Here is a 21,638-nt window from a genome sequence, read left to right as displayed (position 1 = left end):
GGGCCACAGCACAAGATGATACTTCCTGTGCTGTTGCCAAACCTCATCACAGATCACTCATTTGTAATAAGGCAGCTAAGAGATCATTAGCCTGTCCAATTCAGTCTGTCCTGATGTCAGAGTCAATACTGACTGCCACCCAGCCGTGTTTCCCCAAATCACCAGCCAGGCCCGTCTCCGTTCTTGGAAGAGGGTTAATAAGAAATTTTTGCTCTTTTAGAGACCCCTGTTGAGTGGCTGCTCCTTTTCTCTCATGGGGACTAGGCAAGGATACTCCCTCACTTTCATCGGGGGCTCAGAATTACCACCAAGTTGGCTAAGGAATGTCCTTTCTTCCAGATAAATTCACATTCACTTTAGTTATGCAGAAAGAGTTTCATTTCCCTTATGTCATTAGAAAGCAAAGTATGTCCTAACAATGTCATCCTTTGTTCTCTCTCCTCTGCTCAGACCTTTCTGGGAGTTTTCTGAAGAATCTAAGGAGGAAAGGATAGGATGGGGCCCTCTGAGGAGGCAGGGCCCATAAGGCCCTGGGCAACTCTGCACAAGAGATGGAATGGGGAAGAGCCTGAGGGGCTCAAAATACCTAAATTCGAAAGCAGCCCGTGTTTATTAGGTCTCTCTGGAGAACAGAGGAACCAGAGAGCCCTCTCTCTTCCTAGGGTGGTACTGATTCTTCACACACCTGGCTTCTGGGAGATGGGATGCCTAACCCTGGTAGTCAGCAGCATGATGATAAAGGTTTTATTTCAAAGTTATGCTACGCTGGCACTCTGATGAACGTGAAGAACACTATTGATTATAGGTAGCTACCTCATTTCCTGCTGGGATGGAAATAACATTGCCACTGCTGCTGCTGGTTTCCATGACTTGGCCCACTCTGCTGGGGCCTACCCTGCAGTCTGTTGCCATGCCCAATGCCCTGACAGAGGTCAATAACTTGTTCTAGACCGGATTCAGAATATCTGGGCTTTTCCTATCCATTGCATTTCCCCACAATTGATTAATCAGGATACACTCTGGATTTTCTTAGGATTGGTCTCCCATACCTTATTCCTCAAATGGACTACTGCCTTATCTGAGGCCTCTGCCACCATGACCTCATGTGGCCCAGTTATCATTATGTTATCAGTGTAGTGAGAGACCTCAATGCCTTCAGGAAGGGTAGCTTTTTAATTTTTTTTTTCTTTTTTTGGTGAGGCAATTGGGGTTAAGTGACTTGCCCAGGGTCATACAGCTAGTAAGTGTTTGAGCCCAGATTTGAACTCAGGTCCTCCTGACTCCAGGACTAGTGTTCTATCCACTGCACAACCTAGCTGCCCCGGAAGGGAAGCCTTTTTAAGGTCCCTGAGCACCTCTATGGTAATATGAAAGAGAACCTAGATAGTTCTGGGGAAGGACAGTAAAAACAAAGATATACTGGACTCCTCCCCAAGTGAAAGCAAACTTTTCTTAATTAACGTCCATCATGGTAATAGAGAAAAAGACTTTAGCAAGACTGGCAATCACATACCACTCCATGAGGGGCTTGGGCTATCTGGCTTACCACACTGACCAATTCAGAAATGGTTGCAATGACAACTTGGTTCAGCATCCCATTCAGCTGCCAAATGCCATCTGCCTTCCTCAGAGGTCACACGGGATTTGTAAGAGGAGCTGGTACATCCAAGGACGCTGGGTTCATTTATCTCTAGCACTAAGGAGAATATTTATTTTTCAGCTCTCCCAGGACCAGTATGGTTTCCTGTTAGCCACCTAATGTGGTTTGCATTTAGCTCTAACCACAATAGTGGACACAGAGGTTACCATAAGGATCTGCACGAGTACCAATTCCCAAGGGCTCTTTTTTTTTAAAGAGCCATAATTTATTGAGAGTACATCCTGTCCCAACTCAACATATGGTGCCCTGCCCTCCCAGCCCCTCTCCTCATGTCCAAGTCCTGCGTTACTTCTGACGTTTGTAGATCTTCTTTGCCATTTCCAAGAAGATAGATGGGGGAAGCCGGATGAATGCCTCTCAATGAGCCCCATCTGTCTACTGTAACTTTTTCCTTCACACTTGGTGAAATGAGCAGGCAATTCAAGTTTCTCATACAGTTCCTTCCCTTTGGCAACTTTTTCTGGATCTTTCTGTCCATAACTCTCCTCCAACGTCTTTCTTTGCCCAGATGATGCCAGCGGAAGGCACTTCACCACCATTCTGCTGCATTTGTTGTCCTGGATATCAGTACCAATTTTGCCAGTCACACTGGGGTCACCAAAAAGGTTAAGGTAGTCATCCTGAATTTGCAAAAATTCTCCCATCTCCAGAAGAATGCTCTTGGCGTTGGCGTGTTCTTTCTCCACATGTATGCCTGCCATGAACATAGCAGCAACAAATGGTAAGTAAAAAGAATAGAAAGCCCTCTTGTATCTGACAATGCTCTCATATCTCTGCTCAGTGAATCTGGTAAGATTGACCTTGCCCTGAGGGGCTGTGATAAGATAAAAGGTTTGGCCAATCTCAGTCTGGTAAGTGCTCTGTAGGAAGAGTTCAGTGAGGTTCAGGTAATAGGGCTGCCTATGGCAGTAATGTGGTAGATACAGGCTTCCAACAACATGCTATCATTGATGGCATCCAAGCCAATACCAGGCTTCTTACACCAGCATGACTGTCCCCAGTGGGTAAGAGAAGCATGTTTGATGTCTTCTACCACTAGGAAGAAAGCCTGGAACAGCTCCACACACCAGCCCACTGCTAGTACTCTCTGCAGGCTGAAGGCATACTGCTTCCAGGGTTCTACCAGCTCCTGGAATACCATGACCACTGACAAGCCTCAGTTGTATTTTCCCCCAAGGGCATTGTACTCTAGGACCTCCTTGAGCCTGGCTATGGCATCTCTTACTTCAAGATGCCCCATCCCATCTTCGGTCAGGTTCTTTACAATCTGGGAGAAATGCTGCACAAAGAGTTTTGTTTCTCTTGGGCAAAAAATGATTTCTTTTTTTTTTCCTTTAAAAACTGATTTCTGATCTCCATTCATTCTGGTACTGGGATGCAGCCACAGCCTTCTCTGGGGGGGTATGGGAGAAACCCCAAGAAGTCTTGATGCCCCTTGTAGGTTTCTCCCCCTTCACCACCCATGAAAGATAAAATGTCAAAATGGAGTTGCTGGGGGTTCACTGGTACTTAACATAGTATGTAAGTTGGGGACTTTAGAGGATATGTTAGGTGTGGGTGGGGTAATGGGCCCACTGGATAGCATGAGACTCTTTTACTAGTACTATGACTGGCCATTAGTCTTTTCCTTATTAATCTCATATTTCAGGTGAAATGCCCAAGGCTCCTTAAGAGAGGTGTCATCACTGTCCACCCACCAAGTGGGGCAGTGAGCACCTTGCCTTTCCCAGCTATCCCCAGAACAGCTATATGCCCATTCAGCCCTGAGGGTTTCTGGATCTCCCACTCAAATTTCACCAGTTGGTCTGCCTAGGACTGTATGTTGATGTGGTATGGGAGGCCCATTGCTAAAGCCTGAGGATTTCCACTCAGAAGCTAAAATTTAATTGTTCCCAATGCTAGCTGGTCATAGGATGGAGGGTGATGGAGGGTGGTAAGGCCATGTGTTTACAGGGTGAGGAATACAGTGGCATAGACAAAGTCCACCAAAACCCACCTATTTTGGGAATTGTACCCTTTCCTCTGCTGACCATAGGAAAACTGGATGTAGAAGGGAAATTATCTTTAAGAGATATGATAGGGGGCAGCTAAGTGGTACAGTGGCTATAGCACTGGTCTTGGAGTCAGGAGGACCTGAATTCAAATCTGGGCTCAAACACTTACTAGCTGTATGACCCTGGGCAAGTCACTTAACTCAGACTGAGAGAGGGAGAGAGAGAGAAAGTGAGAGAGAGAGAAAGAGGAGAGAGATGGTAGGAGCAATATTATCTACCCAGATACCCTGTGATGGGAACTCTGCTAGTTTAATCAGCTTCCTGGTCACCTAATGGTATAAAAGATTCCCTCCTATACAGAGTTGGGTCCTTGCAGATATCCCAAGGACAGGGCAAGTCACAAGTCACCACAAAAGGCATTTTACCCAAGCTAAATGCTTTATCCCTATTGAGTATGCTATGTCTAGGTAAATCTCTTTTTATTGATTGTTCAGTGACCTTTGAATGTCTCAGTTTGTTCCAATATCAGACCTAAACTAGCAAGATACTAGCTTAGAGTCAGCTCTTGCCTAAAATGCATTCAAGTATACACAACTTCCTATGTCAGTCACCTAAAAAGAGACAAGGACAGTCCCATCTAGGACTTCTAACTGACTTTGTATCAGTCATCTTCTATAGGGCCCTTAAGCTGACAGAACTCTGTGTCCAAGAAGTTTTATATTGGCCCTAATTGACTGTGCCCTCAGCAACCATTGCTCTATTGATTCATCAAATTGTTGATTACATTTCTAAAGACTCCCAAGATCCTCAAGAATGAAATCCTATTTGTGCTCCAAACCCTGCTGTGGATGAATTCATCCCCCATCCCCAAGGACAACAGGGTGCTAGGCTTTAGCCACCTAAAGCACAAGTTTCCTCAGTGGCTTGCCTAACAATACTATGGAAAGATTATTGAATGAAGGTTCTGTGCTGATTCAGTTGGGCACAACTCCCCTGCTGCCATATTTGTAATGGTTACACGCACCCATCAGCATCACGTGTCAGGTCAAACTTACAGAGCTTCTAACTTCTTATTCACTTATTATTTTGTAATTGGGCAACTAGCAAAGTGTGTTAGTGATTTGAATCTTGTGTCCTGGGCCAATTACATCTCAAGGATAGTTTCGTCACCTTTTAGAGGAAAGTTAAGCAAGCCTCCATGGCCAAGACCTCCCGTAACATAGCTGTCAACAAAACTAATGCAATCTTAAGACTCCATTCAAGAGACACAATGTTCAGAAGACAGGAGGCTATAGGCTTGTTGTACTCTCCCCTAGTCAGACTATAGCTAAAGTATATATAGTTTATTTGAGTTCTGTATACCACATTTTTTTTTAAAGGTTGAAGTTTTGAGGCAGCTAGGTGGCTCAGTGGCTAAGAGTGCTGGAGTTGGGGTCAGGAAGAACTGAGTTCAAGTCTAGCCTCAAACACTTTCTCTGCAATCTTAGGCAAGCCATTTAACTCTAGCCTCAGTTTTCTCATCTATAAAATAGGAGTGATAATAGCACCTAACTCCAAGGGTTGTTTTGAGGATCAAATCAGATGACATGTGTACAGTGTTTTACAAACATTAAGGCTCTATATAGATGCTAGATATTATTTAAAATCATGCCATATGAGGATCAATTAAAAATAATGAGACTGTTTAGCATGGAGAAGAGAAGGCTTAACATAAAAAGATGATAACTAGCTTCAAAGATTGGGAAGACTGCCTTCTGGAAGAGCGGCTAGGTTTCTTCTGCCAAGGTGGAAGATGCAAAAGTGGCAGATCACTATACTCTATGTAGGGAAAATCTTCCTAACACAGAACGCTATCCAAGAGTAGAAGAGGACCCTCAGGAAATCCCCCTCATTCGAAGTGTTCAAGCAAAGTGCACATGATCTATCTCTGGGGATGCTATAAAAGGCATTTTGGTCAAGTTCAGGTTGTATTAGAAGGCTTCCAAAATCCCTTCAACACTTTTCTATGTTTCTGGAGTTGGTCTTCCCCACTCATATGGAGCTTTAGCATCCAAGTAACACATTTTCTTGCAATAAAATGTATGACTGTGATAATCAGTCTTTACAAATCAGGATGGAGACCGAAATGCTTAGCCTACAGCCCCACCTCAGCAAACAAGCAGGAGATCCTGAGCCCCAGTTCAGTGGAGCAGGCAAAGGCCCACATCAGGACACCTCCTCTCCCCTCTGCATGTCTCAACATAGCCAGAGCAGTGGGCAGAATCCAGCTGTAAAAACTGCCACGTGCTTCAGCATAACCCTGGGCAAACAAGTAGACACCAATCCTATGAGTGCATAAGCAAACAGACAGCCTCCAGTGCAGGCCACCTACCCATCCCCCACCATGTACTTCAGCATAGCCCTGGGGCAAATAGGCAGCCTCCAGTGGCCAGACCACCACATGCTTCAGTGTAGCTCCAGGGAAACACAGAAACACCCCACTGGCCTCAGCACGTGCTAGGCTCCAGCACTAGGACCCTGGTTCAGTATCAGGTAAGCTGCCAGGCCCCTGTGGTTGTCAGCAGTGCCGGCCACCCCCACCCCCACCCCCTCAGCATTGCACCAGACATGAGGGTCCCCCGTGGGCTTCAGAGCAACATCAGTGCAACACCAGATAAACAGCCAGGGCCTGCAGCCCCTGGCATAAGAAGCCTGAGTGTCCCTTCCACCCTGGGAGCAGAGCTCAAATTTAAAAGAAAAGAAAAAGACCAAAAGAGATGAGGAAAAAAAACCAACAACAATTAAAAAAAAAAAAGAATCTGACCATAGAAAGTTATTACAGTGACAGGGAAGATCAAGACACAAACTCAGAAGAGGACAGCAATGTCAAAACACCTATGAGTAAAGCCCCAAAGAAAAATGGGAAGTGGTCTCAAGCCCAGAAAGAACTCATTAAAGAGCTCAAAAAGGAATTTAAAAATCATATAAGAGAGGTAAAAGAAAAATTCAGTACAGAAATGAGAGTGATGTAAGGGAATTATGAAAAAGAATCAACAGCCTGGAAAAAGTAGAATTGGCCAAATGGAAAAGAAGATACAAAAATCCACTTAAGAAAACAAGTCCTTAGCTTCCACTTCTGGGAGCCAAGATGGCGGAGTAAAAGGTGAGTCTCTCTTACTCTCCCTTATTAACCCCTGAAAGCACAGAAAATATCACCCCAGGGAAAACCCTGAAACAGCTGAACCAGAAGAAAGATGGGGTGCAGCAGTCCAGTAGCCCAGGTAGCCTGAAGGATTAACTTGAAAGGCCCCTCTTACCCTGGGGGTAGGGGAGCAGTACAGAATGGGAGGCATCCCAACAAACTAGTGGAAAGCCCCACCTCAGTATACCAGGAGGAGATCCTGAAGCCCAGGTGGTGGAGCAGCAAACACCAACACCTGGACATCCAAGTGCCTCAGTGAGGGCTAGGGAACCTTGGAAAACCACCAGGTGCCTCAGCATTCTATAGCAACCAACTCTCCCAGTGCCTCAGCAAAACTAAGGGAAGCAACACTCCAAGGGGCCTCAGGCAGATAAACACCTTACAACATCCATCTGAAAAAAGCTGAAGAAAGCAAAAGGAAGGAAAGGCCCTAGAGAGCAGGAAATCTCCAGGTGCCACACTACCTAATCCTACTCTTAGAGTTCCAGTATTGCTGTTTCCAGCCCAGCACCAGGTAAGCTGCCAGAATCCTACAGCCTCCAACTGCCAACATTGGAGGCCCCAGCACACAAAGCCATCGACCAGGCCTTAAGCTCCCAACACAAGAAGCTTGGGTCAGTGCCCCCTGCTCCCCAGCAGGAGAGCCCAATCTCTTTAAAGTCCAGGAAATAAGCAAACACCATAAGCAAAAAGAAACATACGATAGATTATTATTATTATGGGAAGGGTGAAGATCAAGGCAGAAATTCTGAAGAGGACAACGTCAACAAACCTACATCTAGAACCTCAAAAGGGAATATGAACTGGTCTGAAGCCCAATAAGCCTTCTTAGAAGAGCTCAAGAAGGATTTTAAAAGTCAAATGAGAGAGGTGAAAGAAAAAATGGGAAAAGAAATGAGAGGTATGCAAGAGAGAGTCAATAGCTTGGGAAAGGAAGGACAAAAATTAACTGTAGAAAACAAGTTCTTAAAAAATACAATTGGCCAACTGGAAAAAAAAGTACACTGAAGAAAACAAGTGCCTAAAAAAATACAATTGGCCAACTGGAAAAAAAGTACACTGAAGAAAACAAGTCCTAAAAAATACAATTGGCCAACTGGAAAAAAAGTACACTGAAGAAAACAAGTCCTAAAAAATACAATTGGCCAACTGGAAAAAAAGTACTCTGAAGAAAATAAGTACCTAAAAAATACAATTGGCCAAATGGGGAAGAAAGTACAAAATCTAATAGAAGAAAACAATTTGTTAAAACTTAGAATTGAGCAAATGGAAGCTAATGACTTTATGAGAGAGTAAGAATCAGTCAAACAGAAACAAAAGAATGAAAAAATAGATGAAAATGTAAAATATCTCATTGGTAAAACAACTGACCTAGAAAATAGATCTGGGAGAGACAATTTAAAAATTTTTGGTCTACCTGAAAATCATGATGAAAAAGAGCCTGGACAGTATCTTTTAGGAAATCATAAAGGAAAACTGCCTTGAGGTCCTAGAACCAAAGGGTAAAATAATCATAGAAAGAATCCACTGATCACCTCCTGAAAGAGATCCCAAATTGAAAACACTAAGGAATGCAGTAGCCAAATTTCAAAATTACCAGGTCAAAGAGAAAATACTGCAAGCAGCCAGAAAGAAATAATTTAAATATCATGGAACCACAGTCAGGATTACACAGCACCTTGCAGCTTCTACATTAAAAGACCGTAGGGTGGAATATCATATTCCATAAGGCAAAGGAACTTGGATTAAAACCAAGGATCAACTACCCAGTGAAAATGAGCATGATCTTTCAGGGGAGGAGATGAATATTCAACAAAATAGGGGCCTTTCATATCCTTCTGAGAAAAAGACCAGAGCTCAACAGAAAATTTGATCTTCAAATACAAGACTCAAGAGAGATGTAAAAAAGGCGAACGGGACAGAAAGTAACAACATGTTATTAATAAGGGCAAACTCTTTACATCACTGCAAGGGAAGATGACTTGTAACTCTTGAGAACTGTATTGTTATTACACCATGTTAAAGGGGCATACATAAAAGGGATAGGTATAAATTGACTTTGATGTAATGATGAAAAAAATCTAATCAAGTGGGTTAAATGGATCCAAGTAAGTGAATTGATCTGATCTAAGAAAATGTACTGAGAGAAAAGGAAAGAAGGAATCAGACAAGGGTAAATTACATCACAGGAAGAGGCACAAAAACCTATTATAGCAGAAGGAAAGAAAGGAGGGAGATGAGCATTGTTTGAACCTTACTCTCATCAGATTTGGCTTAAGAAGGGAATAACATAATCAGTTAGGTATAGAAATCTAACATGCCCTATAGGCAGTAGGAGGGAAAAGGGGAAAGAAAAGGGAGGGGGCTAATAGAAGGGAGGGGGAACTGAGGGAGGTGGTGGTCAGAAGCAAAACATTAATGAGGAGGGAAAAGGAGAAAGGAGAAAGAAAAGCATAAACAGGGTGGGGGGAAAAGGATGAAGAGAAAGACACAGACAGTTATCATAATTGTGAATGTGATATATGAATGACTACTATTGTGCTATAAGAAATGATGAACAGGCAGACTTCAGATAAACCTGGAAAGACTTGTATGGTTTGATGGTGAGTGAAGTGAGCAGAACCAGGAGAAAATTGTACACAGTAACAGCCACATTGAGTGATGACTGACTTTGATAGACTTAACCCCTCTCAGCAATACAAGGATCTAGAACATCTCCAAAAGCCTCATGATGGAGAATGCTATTCATATCCAAAGAAAGAACTATGGAGTCTGAATGCAGATCAAAGCATACTATTTGCTATTTTTTTTCTTCTGTTATGTTTTGTTTCCTCTTTCTGGTGGTTCCTCCTATTAGTTCTAATTCTTACTTACAACATCACTAATGTCAAAATACGTTTAATAAGAATGTATATGTATAGCCTATATTAGATTGCGTGCCATCTTGGGAAAGGAGGGAAGGAGGGAGGAAAGGGGAGAAAAATATAAAACTCAAAAGCTTATGGAAGTGATTGTTGATAAATCAAAATAAATTAATTTTAAAAACTTAAAAAAGAAAGAAAGAAAGAAAGAAAACAACTTCTTAAAAAGTACAATTGGCCAAATGGAAAAGCAAGTACAAAACTTTTAAAGAGTTAGAATTGGGGGGCAGCTAGGTGGCACAGTGGATAGAGCACTGGCCCTGGATTCAGGAGGATCTGAGTTCAAATCAGCCTCAGACACAAAACACTTACTAGCTGTGTGACCCTGGGCAAGTCACTTAACCCCATTGCCTAACCAAAAAAAAAAAGCTAGAATTGGGCAAGTGGAAGTTAATAACTCTATGAGACATCAAGAATCAATCAAACAAATTCAAAAGAATGAAAAAATAGGAAAAAAATGTAAAATACCTCATTGGAAAAACAACCAACTTGGAAAATAGATCCAGCAGAGATGGTGTCAGAATCATTGGACTATGTGCAAGCCAGAATCAAAAGGAAGACCTGGACAGCTTCTTTCAAAAAGTTATCAAAGAACACTGCCCTGTTATCCTGGAAACAGAGGGCAAAATAGTCATTGAAAGAATCCATTGATCACCTCAGGGAGGAGATCCCAAAATAAAAACTCTAAGGAACATCATGGCCAAATTTCAGAACTCTCAGGACAAGGGAAAATACTGCAAGTGGACAGAAAGGCAAGTTTCAGAGAGCCACTATGAGGATCACACAGGACTTAGTAACTGTGACATTAAAAGATTGGAGGTCATGGAATATTATATTCCAGAAAGCAAAGGAGCTAGGACTACAACTAAGAATCACCTATTCAATGAAATTAAGGATTTCCCTTCAAGGGGAAAAAAAGGTTATCCAATGAAATAGGAGGATTTCAAGCTTTCATAAGGAAAAGAGGAGAATTGAACAAAAAATGTAATCTCCAATACCAAGACCCAAGAGAAACCTAAAAAGGGGGAAAAGGAAAAGAAAACATAAGGGATTCAATGGAGCTGAACTGTTACATTCCTACATGGGAAGATGATACTTGTAGTTCTTAAAAATTGTATCACTAATAGTACAGCTAGAAGGAATATATGTATACAGAGGGCATGGATATAAGGGTAGATTTGAAGGAATGACATAAAAAAATAATTAAGGGATGAGAAAAAGGAGTATACTAGGTGCAGGAAGAAGGGAGAGGTAGAATGGGGTAAATTATTTCACATGAAGAGGCTTGAAAAACCTATTACAGTGGAAGGAAAGATGGGAGTGTGGGCGATGGGCATCGATTGAACCTTACTGTTAATCAGTATTGGCTCAGAGAGAATAATATATACGATCACTTGAATATAGGAAAATAGGAGGGGAGGAAATTAAGTAAAGGGGAAGTGAGAACTGACAGAAAAGAGGGCAGACAGAGAAGGTGGTAGAAAGAAGCAAAACGTTGTCAAGGAGGGAAAGGGTGAAAGGAGAGAGAAGAAAAACAGGATAGAGAGAAATACACTGTTTGTAATCATAACTGAATATGAATGGGATGAACTCTCCCATAAAATGGAGGCAGATAGAACTCACTATTTGACAAAAAGTGCTGGGAAAACTGGAAAACAATAGGGCCCAAACTAGGTATAGACCAACACCTTACACCATATACCAATATTAAGTAAAGATGAGTACATGAGCAGGAGAAGGAAATGGCAAACCACTGAAGCATCTTTGCCAAGAAAACTCCAAATGAAGTCATGGAGAGTCAGGCCGACTGAAATGACTCAATAACAATATATGTATAATAACTAATTCCAGAGGATCATAGGTACTGACCAAAAATCATCCATCTAGTCTGTGGTAGAAAATCACCTTCAAAAATCTGACTTCTCTTTTTCTTTTTCTTTTTCATTCATCACCAAATGTATACTAAATGCACACATATAATATTCCTATAAAGTTTTCAGGGGAATTTTGTCAGAGAAAGCTAGATGGTATAGTGGATAGACCACTGGCTTGGAGTCAGAAAGATCTGAGTTCAAAAATAGCCTAGGACACTTACTAGCTATATAACTCTGGGTAAGGCACTTAACCTCTGTTTGCCTCAGTTTCCTCATCTGTAAAATAGGGATAATAGCACCTAAGGGCAGCTAGGTGGCTCAGGTGTTGGAGTGTAGGGCTTAGAGTTGGGAAGACTCATCTTCCTGAGTTCAAATGTGACCATAGACACTTACTAGCTGTGTGACCCTGGGCAAGTCACTTAATGCTGGTTCCTCAGTTTCCTCATTTGTAAAATGAGCTGGAGAAGGAAATGGCAAACCACTCTGGTAACTTTGCCAAGTAAACCCCAAATGGGGTCACAAAGATTCAGACATGACTGAAAACCAGCAATAGCACCTACCTGCCAGAGCTGTCAGCATAGTGCTTAGCACATAGTAGGTGCTATATAAAATTTAGCTATTATTATCTTTTGTTTGCAAATCACTGCAATTTCTCCCTGTATCCTTCTCTCTCTCTAATGCCTAGCATAGTATATTTAGAATAAAAGAATCACAGAACATCAGACCTTGAAGAGACCTTATACATTATCTAGTACAACCTTTCCCCACTGCCATTTTATACACAAGGAAAGCAAGACTTTTGGGAAGTCAGTGTAGTACAGAGGAAAGAGCTTTGGCCTGGGATTAGAGGACCTGGGTTCATATTCCACCTCCGATACTTACTACCTGTGACACCTTCACAAGTCACTTAACCTCCTCAGTTCTCAGTTTCTGTAAAATGAAAAGCTTGAACTAGGTGGATTCTGGGGTTCTTTTCAGCTATAGGTTTATGACCCTCTGGAATCAGTCATTATACATATTTTGTTGTTGTTGAGTCATTTCAATTGGCCCAACTCTCTGTGACCCCATTTAGGGTTTTCTTGGCAAAGATACTGCAGTGATTTGCCATTTCCCTCTCCAGCTTATTTTACAGGTGAGGAAATTGGGGCAAACAAGGTTAAGTGACTTGCCCAGTCACACAGCTAATAAGTGTCTGAAGTCAGATTTGAACTCAGGTCCTCCTGACTCCAAGGTCTCCGCTCTATCCATTGCACCACTTAGCTGCCCCCTTATACATATAGTAGGGACTTAATAAATATTTGTTTTAATGAACTGAAATTCTTAACTATGTGGGTATGAAAGGATGCTGAGTTCCAGATAGGTAAGATAACTCATTGCTTCTCATCCTTAGGAAGATATGTGTGGGAGGGGTGGGCAATCTCAGGGTACCTGAAAAATGTCTAGGCCAATAATCCTTAATTGAATTTGTCCAGATGTATGGAAAGATGGAAGAGATACTATTTGCCTACCTGTATTGATGGAAACAACCTAAATTGACATGCCTCATTGGTGCCCAAGGTTAACCTTCAGGACTCTGACTTAGTCACCAGGAATCTGTCTCTGTCAGTTTTTTCTGCCATGACTGCTCCATAAAGGTCTCCCTGAAGCTGAGCACAGGATTCATAGTACATGAGTTACTTAAAATAGGGCTTTTTCTTGTAGTCAGAGCTTGATATATAAAAAAAAAGATAAGGCCTGAACACCTTTGCAGGGGTTCTTAGCCTGTGATCCATGAATGTGTTGGGTTTTTTTTTTTAAAGTATTTTGATGAATATATTTCAACGTAATTGTTTTCCTTTGTAATACTGTGTATTTTATCTTATACAACATTATTCTGAGAAGGGGTCCATAGGTTTCACTGGATTGCCAAAGTAGTCCATGATGAGAGAAAGGTTGAGAAGCCCTATTCTAAGGACTGTGGCATCCTTAGGAAATGACTCCTTACTCCAGTGAGCATTTGATCCCTGAAACGTTCTCTAGACTATTTCAGGAATCAGTCATCCACAGGATGAGGTTTTTTGTTGGTTTTTCTCTTATATATTTATTTTGCTACATTTTAAGTTCCAAACTGTCTCCCTTCTTCCCCCCTTCAAACTAGAGAAGGCCACCATTTGACGTAGATTTATAAATAGATGTAAAACCATCATATGTGTACTTCTGTTTATCAGTTTTTTCTCTGGAAGTATATAACATCTTCCTTCATAGGTCCTTTATAGTTGATTAGAGTACATATAGTATGCAGAATAACTTGGTTGTTCACAATTGTTCTTTGAACAATATTGCTGTTACTGTATACAATATTCTCTTGATTCTGCTCACTTCCCTTTTCATTATTTCTTGCAACTCTTTCCATGTTTTTCTAAAAATCAACCAGCGTGTCATTTCTTTTTTTTGAAAAGCATTTTATTTTTTAAAATTTTATTAATTTATTTTGATTTATCAATAATCACTTCCATATGCTTTTGAGTTTAAAATTTTTCTCCCCCTTCCTCCCCACCACCCTCCCCAAGACAGCACACAATCTGATAAAGGCTATACATTTACATTCGTATTAAACATATTTTCACATTAGTGATGTAAGTAAAAATTAAAACCAATAGGAGGAGCCATCAGAAAGAGGAAACAAAACTCAACAGAAGAGAAAAAAAATAGCAATTCAACTTCCATAGTTCTTTCTTTGGATGTGGATAGCATTTTCCATCACGAGGCCTCTGGAGATGTCTTAGATCCTTGTATTGCTAGGAAGGGTTAAGTTTATCAATATTAGTCATCTCCCAACATGGCTGTTATTGTGTACAATGTTCTCTTGGTTCTGCTCATTTCACTCAGCATCAGACCATACAGGTCTTTCCAGGTTTTTCTGAAGTCAGCCTGTTCATCATTTCTTATAGCACAATAGTATTCCATTACATATACCACAACTTGCTCAGTCATTCCCCAATTGATGGACATCCTCTCCATTTCCAATTCTTTGCTACCATGAAAAGAGCTGCTATGAATATCTTTGTACATGTGGATCCTTTTCCCATCCAGCTCATGATTTCTTACAGTGAAGAAATATTCCATCACAGGCATATACCACAACTTGTTCAGCTATTCCCCAAATGATGAGCATCCCTTCAATTTCCAGTTTCTTGCCAACACAAAGAGAGCTTTTCTAAATATTGTAGAACATATGGGTCCTTTTCCTTTTTCTCTGATCACCTTGGGAAATAGACCTAACAGTGGTAGTGCTGGGTCAAAGTGTATACACAGTTTTATAACTCTTGGAGCATAATTCTAGATAGCTCTCCAAAATGGTTGGATCAGTTCACAGTTCCCATGAGTTCTTTTTTGCCTGGAAAGACTCTGGCTGAGCAGGGACAGATCCAAAATCATGAAGGGAATAGTTACAGTTTCAAATTCCAGAAGTGGGATTCCCCCACCTTATTCTCAACCTCACCCCCACCCCTTAAATCCCAAGGAGTGGGGTTCAAACTCATCTCTGTTATTTACTAGCCTGCATGATGACGGAGAGCAAATCACTTAACTTTTCTCAGGCTAAATTTCCTCATCTGTAAAATGGTGGAAATAATAGGACCTGCCTCACAGGATTGCTATGAGGATTATCTAAGATTATATATATATATATAGTACTTTGTTAATCCTAAAGTACATGTAAGTGTTAGCTATTATTATTGAAGGTCAAAATGGTGCTTATAAGTCAATAAATAGAAATGTAACTTCTGAAAACAAAGCTTAAAAGGTGAGAATTCCTTACCTCTAGATTGGTTACTAGTTAAAAGTATGCAGTTTCAAAAAACTGGTTAGATCAATGGGTGGACCCTCTTTGTGTCATGGCCCTCTTTGGCAGTCTTGTGGTATCACCTGCATAAAATAAAATACATAGGCTAACAAAGGCAGGAAAGGCATCTAGGTGGTGAAGTGGATAGAGTGCTGGGCCTAGAGTCAGGAAGACTCATCTTTATGAATTCCAATCTGGCTTCAGACATTTACTAGCTGTGTGACCCTGGGCAAGTCACTTAATCCTGTTTGCCTCAGTTTCCTCATCTGTAAAATGAACTGAAGAAGGAAACAGCAAACCACTTCACTATCTTTGCTAAGAAAACCCCAAATGAGGTCTTGAAGTCACATATGACTGACACAAAGGAAATCAATTATATTGAAATGCAGTTATCAAAATGATTTTAAGAATAAGTTCGTGGGCTCCTGCTCCTGGGGGCTCACCATGTTTTGTCTTTAACTCTACTGCAGTTCAACTCTCCCAAGTCCTAGAAATCTATCGGCTTCTGTCTCCATAGTGATAGGGGTTACAAGCATGTGACACCATGGCCCTCAAGGACACCCATTTCCATCCTTGAAATGGTCTAGGAAGGAACAGGGTAGTGACTATTCTGAAATGTTAACCCAAAATTGTATTATAATATATAATGATCTTTTCCTTTTTTTTTTTAACCTAATGTTGTTTTAGTGCAGAGAGATATCAGACAGCATGGTGAAATTCTGCTGTTTTGGACATCTCTACTCTCTCTCTCTCTCCTTACCTTTCTCTTCTCCTCTCCTCTCTCTCTCTCTCTCTCTCTCTCTCTCTCTCTCTCTCTCTCTCTCTCTCTCTCTCTCTCAGAAATGACTTGGACTCAGTAATAATAAAATACATTAAACTGTTTCAGGTAAGCAAGACTAAACCAGAATATAGTATTCATATTAATACTCCCCCCCCCCAAACTCCCTTCCAACCAATGAGGTTGGCAATTAGGACAAGGACCCCACCTTTACAACTTGTCCATGTCAGAAATAGCCTCGTAAGCTGGAAGGATAGTTGTAGTGAATCCTGGTCAAACAGAAGCCAAAACTGAAAGAGGGCTGACTGATAACACTCATGGTTCTTTAGAAACAACTGAGTTAGCAATTAAACTAACTGGAGTAGATGTTGAATGCTTCTTCTCTCCTCCCTTCATGGTGTGCCCCCTAGGTGAGTACCTGCCCCAGCTACCCTCACCCCGGCATCCACTCCAGCCAGGGTGTTTCAAGGTCTCTATAACCTATGCAACATCCTCCTCCAACTGAATTGTGAGAATATTTTGTCCTGAGCCCCAAAATGGTTAGTTATACCTTTGTCAAGAAGACTCATCTTCTTAAGTTCAAATCTGACCTGAAACACTTATTAGCTGGACTACCTGGTATAAGTCACTTCATTCTGTTTACCTCAGTTTCCTCACCTGTATAATGAGCTGGAGAAGTAAATGGCAAACCACTCTAGTATCTTTCCCTAGAAAGCCTTAAATGGGGTCATGGAAAGTCAGACTTAACAGAAATGATTAAACAAAGCATCAGCTAGATTGGGGGACTCAGGAAGTGACTCATTGTAAGTAGTCTGATGTTTTCACACCCTTACCCTTGTTTTCAGGCCTTTTGATTCAGAATTCACCTATATTTTGGCTAGTGTGAGGAGCTAGGCAAAGAAAAAAAAAGCCATCCATGGCCTGTCTCTGTCTCTCTGTCAGTCTGTCTCTCTCTGTCTCTCTCCCCTTTCTCCCTCTCCCTCTCTGTTCTCCTCTCCTCTCCTCTCTTTCTCCCCTCTCCTCTCCTCTTTTTCTCTCCTCTCCTCTCTCCCTCCCTCTCTCTTCTTTCTCCTCCTCCTTCTCTCTCACTTTCTCTCTCCTCCCTCTTTCTTTTCCTCTCTCCTCTCTTCTCTCTCATCTCTTCCTGTCTTGACAGGGCTCCTTTTCTTCTCCTTGTTCTGTCTCTCTTTCCTTAAACCTCCTAAGGGACTTGAGCCAAATGCATAGTCAGATCTGAAAGCCAGAATGCCAGCTCATTCATTTCATAAAATGATATAGCCAGAAGGGAGTCTAGTGGAAAGAATATTGAGATCAGGAGACCTAGATTTAAGTTCCAGCTCTGACAATTTAGTAAATACATGACCTCAAGCAAGTTACTCATCTATAAAATGAAGATAATAATAGCATCTGCCTCAGAGGACTGTCATGAGAATCAAATGAGATTTTATATGTATATGTATATATATATATATATATATATATATATATATATATATATATATATATATATATATATATATATATATAGGAAGCCCTTTGACCAGCTTAAAGTGTCATTAAAATGTTAGCTCTCATCACTACCACTACCACCATCATCCTCATTATCATGTCACTTAAATGTTTGAGTCTCATTTTTTTTCTACAACAAGGATCATGGGATATAATGCGGAAAAGAGTCTGAAAAGATCATCTAATCCATCTCTCCAGTTTTACAGAGGAGGAAACTGAGGCACAGAGCAATCAAGCTATTTACCAAAGACCATTCAGCTTGTCAGAGAGAGAACTTGGCCAGAAACCTACATCTCTTGAATCCATTCTAGTATTCTTCCCTTGTCAGTACAAGGAGAGATAGAAAAAGGCAAAAGATAGACAGCTGAATACATTTTCTTCCCAGCTGGGGAAACCCCTTGGGAAAATACATTCCACCCAAAAGGCTGATGGTGAGTCCCAGACTTGAGTCCCAGTGAGCTTAGATGATACTTCTGTGGTTGTGGTGAGCCACTCTTCCACTTGAAATTCCGAGTATACGTGGAGTTCAGCAAGTCAGGGCACCTTCCCCTAGCTGAATGGAAAACTGACAAGTGCTCTCTGGAGCTGGAGGCTGGAGGAGGATTAAGTGGTCTGGTGTCTCTTTGTGATTCCTCTCCCTTGGATTTCAGAATATCCTTTTGTGATGTGGTATAAGAGAAAGAACATTCAATTTAACTGTTCTTGTGAAAGTCACTTAATTTCTTGGGGCCTCAGTCTCCTCATATAGACAACTAGGTGGCTCAGTATATAAGCATATTGGGTTTGGAGTAAAGAAGACTTGAGTTCAAATTCTGCCTTAGACACACCTCCCAGGATAGTTGTGAGGATCAAATGAGATTATACATGTAAATCACTTTGCAAACCTTAAAGTGTCGTTTAAATGATAATTAGTATTATTAATTATTAAATAGGAATAACTATTAAATTGGGGGCAGCTAGGTGGCATAGTAGTTAGAATGTCAGATCTGAAGTCAGGTAGATTCATCTTCCTGAGTTCAAATCTGGCCTCAGACACTTACTAGCTGTGTGACCCTGGCCAAGTCACTTAACCCTGTTTGCCTCAGTTCCTCATCTGTAAAAATAAGGTAGAAAAGGAAATGATAAATCACTTTGCTGTCCTTGCCAAGAAAACCCCAAATGGGGTCACAAAGAGCTGGACATGACTCAACAACCACAAAGTGCTTATTCTTCCTACTCTGCTGGGTTGTGGAGAAACCAATTAGTAAATTGTAAGCTGTTATATAAAAAAGAGTTATTATTATTTCATTCAACTCAATCAATAGAAATGTATTGAGCACACCATGTGTATGAGGCCCCAAAAGGGTAGAGAGAAGTATGAGATATGCCCCCCATCCCACTTCAAGGAGCTTATAGTCTCATTGTGAAGTAAGATACTAATACACAAAAACAAGTAACTACTATGTGGTCAATGAGTGGTACAGATAGTAAGCAATGAAGAGGAAGAGATCTCTGTGGGTGGGGTGGTCATAGTGGAGGCAAGATTTGATCTGGGCCTTGAAAGACTGGTAGGCTCTGGAGAGGGAGGGAGGTAGTATTCCAGAAATGAAAATGACAGTGTGTTTCTTTTCTTCCTCCACTAAACAAGCTGCCCCTTGAGGATCCCAACTGGATTGCCTTCCCTTGGATAGGGAACCTTTCCCCAAGTTCCCACTTGGCTTAAACACCTGTTCCTCATCTGTAAAATGAGCTAGAGAAGGAAATGGCCAACCACTCCATTATCTTTGCCAAGAAAAGCTCAAAATGGGGTCAAGGAGAGATGGACACAACTGAACAACATTTTTAAAAAATGTATACCGTGCATGCCTTTAATAACAAGAGATTACATATATATGCTGCTTTAAAATTTACAGAGTGCTTTACATATATTACCTCAAGAGGACAAGGGCTCAACACAAAACCCTATGGCACTTGGGTGCTGACCACTTTCCAAGCTGCTATTAAACCATTCATAATTACTTGGGCAACCATCAAACTGTCCTGATCTTGCCTACTTTACTTTACTATTGTCTTCCCAATATCTTTCCATATTTCATGTTGGAAGCATGCTATTCAGGAAGTTCTGTGCTCTGGCTGAAGGACTATATTTTTATTTTGTTGATTCTAGTTGTTTTATGGATTCTATTGGTTATAGAATCTAGTAGATCATACTAGTAGAACATACCCATTACTGATTAGAACCACAGACTATCAGAGCTTGAAGAGACTTTAGAGATATCATCTAACCCTATTCTTTGACAGAGCAAGAAATGGAGGCAGAAGTGACTCACCCAGCAACCCACAGAGAATTAGTGCCAGCTGGTACTAGAACCCAGATCCCCTAAATCCTAGGCTGTTCCTCTTTCCACTTTGTAGATTTTTTACTGAGTTACTGGAAACATTTCCCTGGAAACCTAGAATGACCAACTTGGGGCCAGGGTTATGAAATGGTAGCTGCTACCACTCCTTCCTTCTAAATGCAGACTGGATTGTCATCATCAGCACTGCTGCTGTTGCTATGGCAACAGGAAACAGCTGTGTCATAAGAACATACGATTTAGAGTTGAAAGGGAAGGAAAAGAAATAAGCATTTATACTCATAAGATATACCCCCCCTACTATGTGCCTATATATGCCCACTCCTACTATGTGCCAGGCACTGTGCTAAGCTAAGTAGATGAGGTTATTATCTTCATTTTACAGTTGAGGAAACTGGGAAAACGGAGATTGAATGACTTGTCTAGGGTCACACAGCTAGTAAGTGTCTGAGGCTGGATTTGAACTGAGATCTTCCTTACTCCAGGCCCAGAGGTCTTTCCAGTGCAACCCCAAGCTGCCTAAGGCTGGCACCTATGAGCTCCTTTAGCCTAGCCCTTAATCTTATGGTGAGGAAATGGAAGCTCAGAGAAGAGATTTGACTTGGCCAATGTCATACAGGTAGTTATAACACCTAACAATAACAATTAAAAAAATAACAATAATTATGATGTTGACAGTTGACATTTAGCTAGCCCTTTACATACATTATCTCATCTGAACCTCCTATCAACATGGGCACTCAATAAGTAGCAGAGGCAATATTAGAATTCTCTTCTAGTCCCATGCTCTATGTGTTATACCACTGGTTAGCTATAGTGACATTTGGGCTCTCGGAAGACAGAGTAGATGCTACTTTCACATCCGTGACTGTTGAGAGAAATCCCAGTAGGGATATGCTGGTAAACTGGCACTCCAGGGGAAAAAAAAATAAGAAATATTTTAAAGTTTAATATTAATTATTACCATTTCCTCCATCACAATCAGGGGTGAGGAACCTTCAGCCTCCAGGCCACATGTGTCCCTCTAGGTCCTCAAGTGCAGCCCTTTGACTGAATCCAAACTTCACAGAACACATGCCCTTAGTAAAAGGATTGGTTCGGTAAAACTTGGACTCCATCAAAAGGCCATATCCGAGGACCTAAAAGGCCACGTGTATCTGCAGGTTCCTCACTCCTGGTGTCTCTAGACAATCAACAGAACAATAAATCAAGCCCTGATCATAAGCACTTGCTTATTTCCCAAATATAAATGCTCACACTAAAAACTCAATAGCCAGACACTGTCGAACCCGCAGGAGCTGCATCCAGCAGACCGCCGGGAATACGCCTGCTCAACTGAGAGAAGCTCTGATCTTACCCAAGGGGGAATTTCCCAAAGTCTCCAGTGTGGTAAATGATCTTGGCTCGGCTTCCCTACATGGCGACTTCTTCCCAGAATCTTTCTCTCTCCAAAGATTTCTCTGAAAAGAACAAATCTCCAGAGCTGGTTTGAGATGACTCCAGTACATCCCTATATGAGTACCTGAAGCCCCTAAACAGCCTGGTGGGACTATTGCATTTAG

At 41.3% G+C, this 21,638-nt stretch overlaps 1 pseudogene; it reads right to left on the bottom strand.

The window, feature by feature from the left end:
- Positions 1 to 1,945: 1,945 nt before the first annotated feature.
- Positions 1,946 to 3,023, bottom strand: LOC144456527 (farnesyl pyrophosphate synthase pseudogene; annotated as a pseudogene).
- Between the last annotated feature and the right edge of the window lie 18,615 nt (positions 3,024 to 21,638).

This window comes from Phascolarctos cinereus, unplaced genomic scaffold (assembly GCF_003287225.1).
Source record: "Phascolarctos cinereus isolate Bilbo 61053 unplaced genomic scaffold, phaCin_HiC Scaffold_4;HRSCAF=312, whole genome shotgun sequence".
NCBI lineage: Eukaryota > Metazoa > Chordata > Mammalia > Diprotodontia > Phascolarctidae > Phascolarctos > Phascolarctos cinereus.
This window is presented reverse-complemented; position numbering and strand designations above follow the sequence as displayed.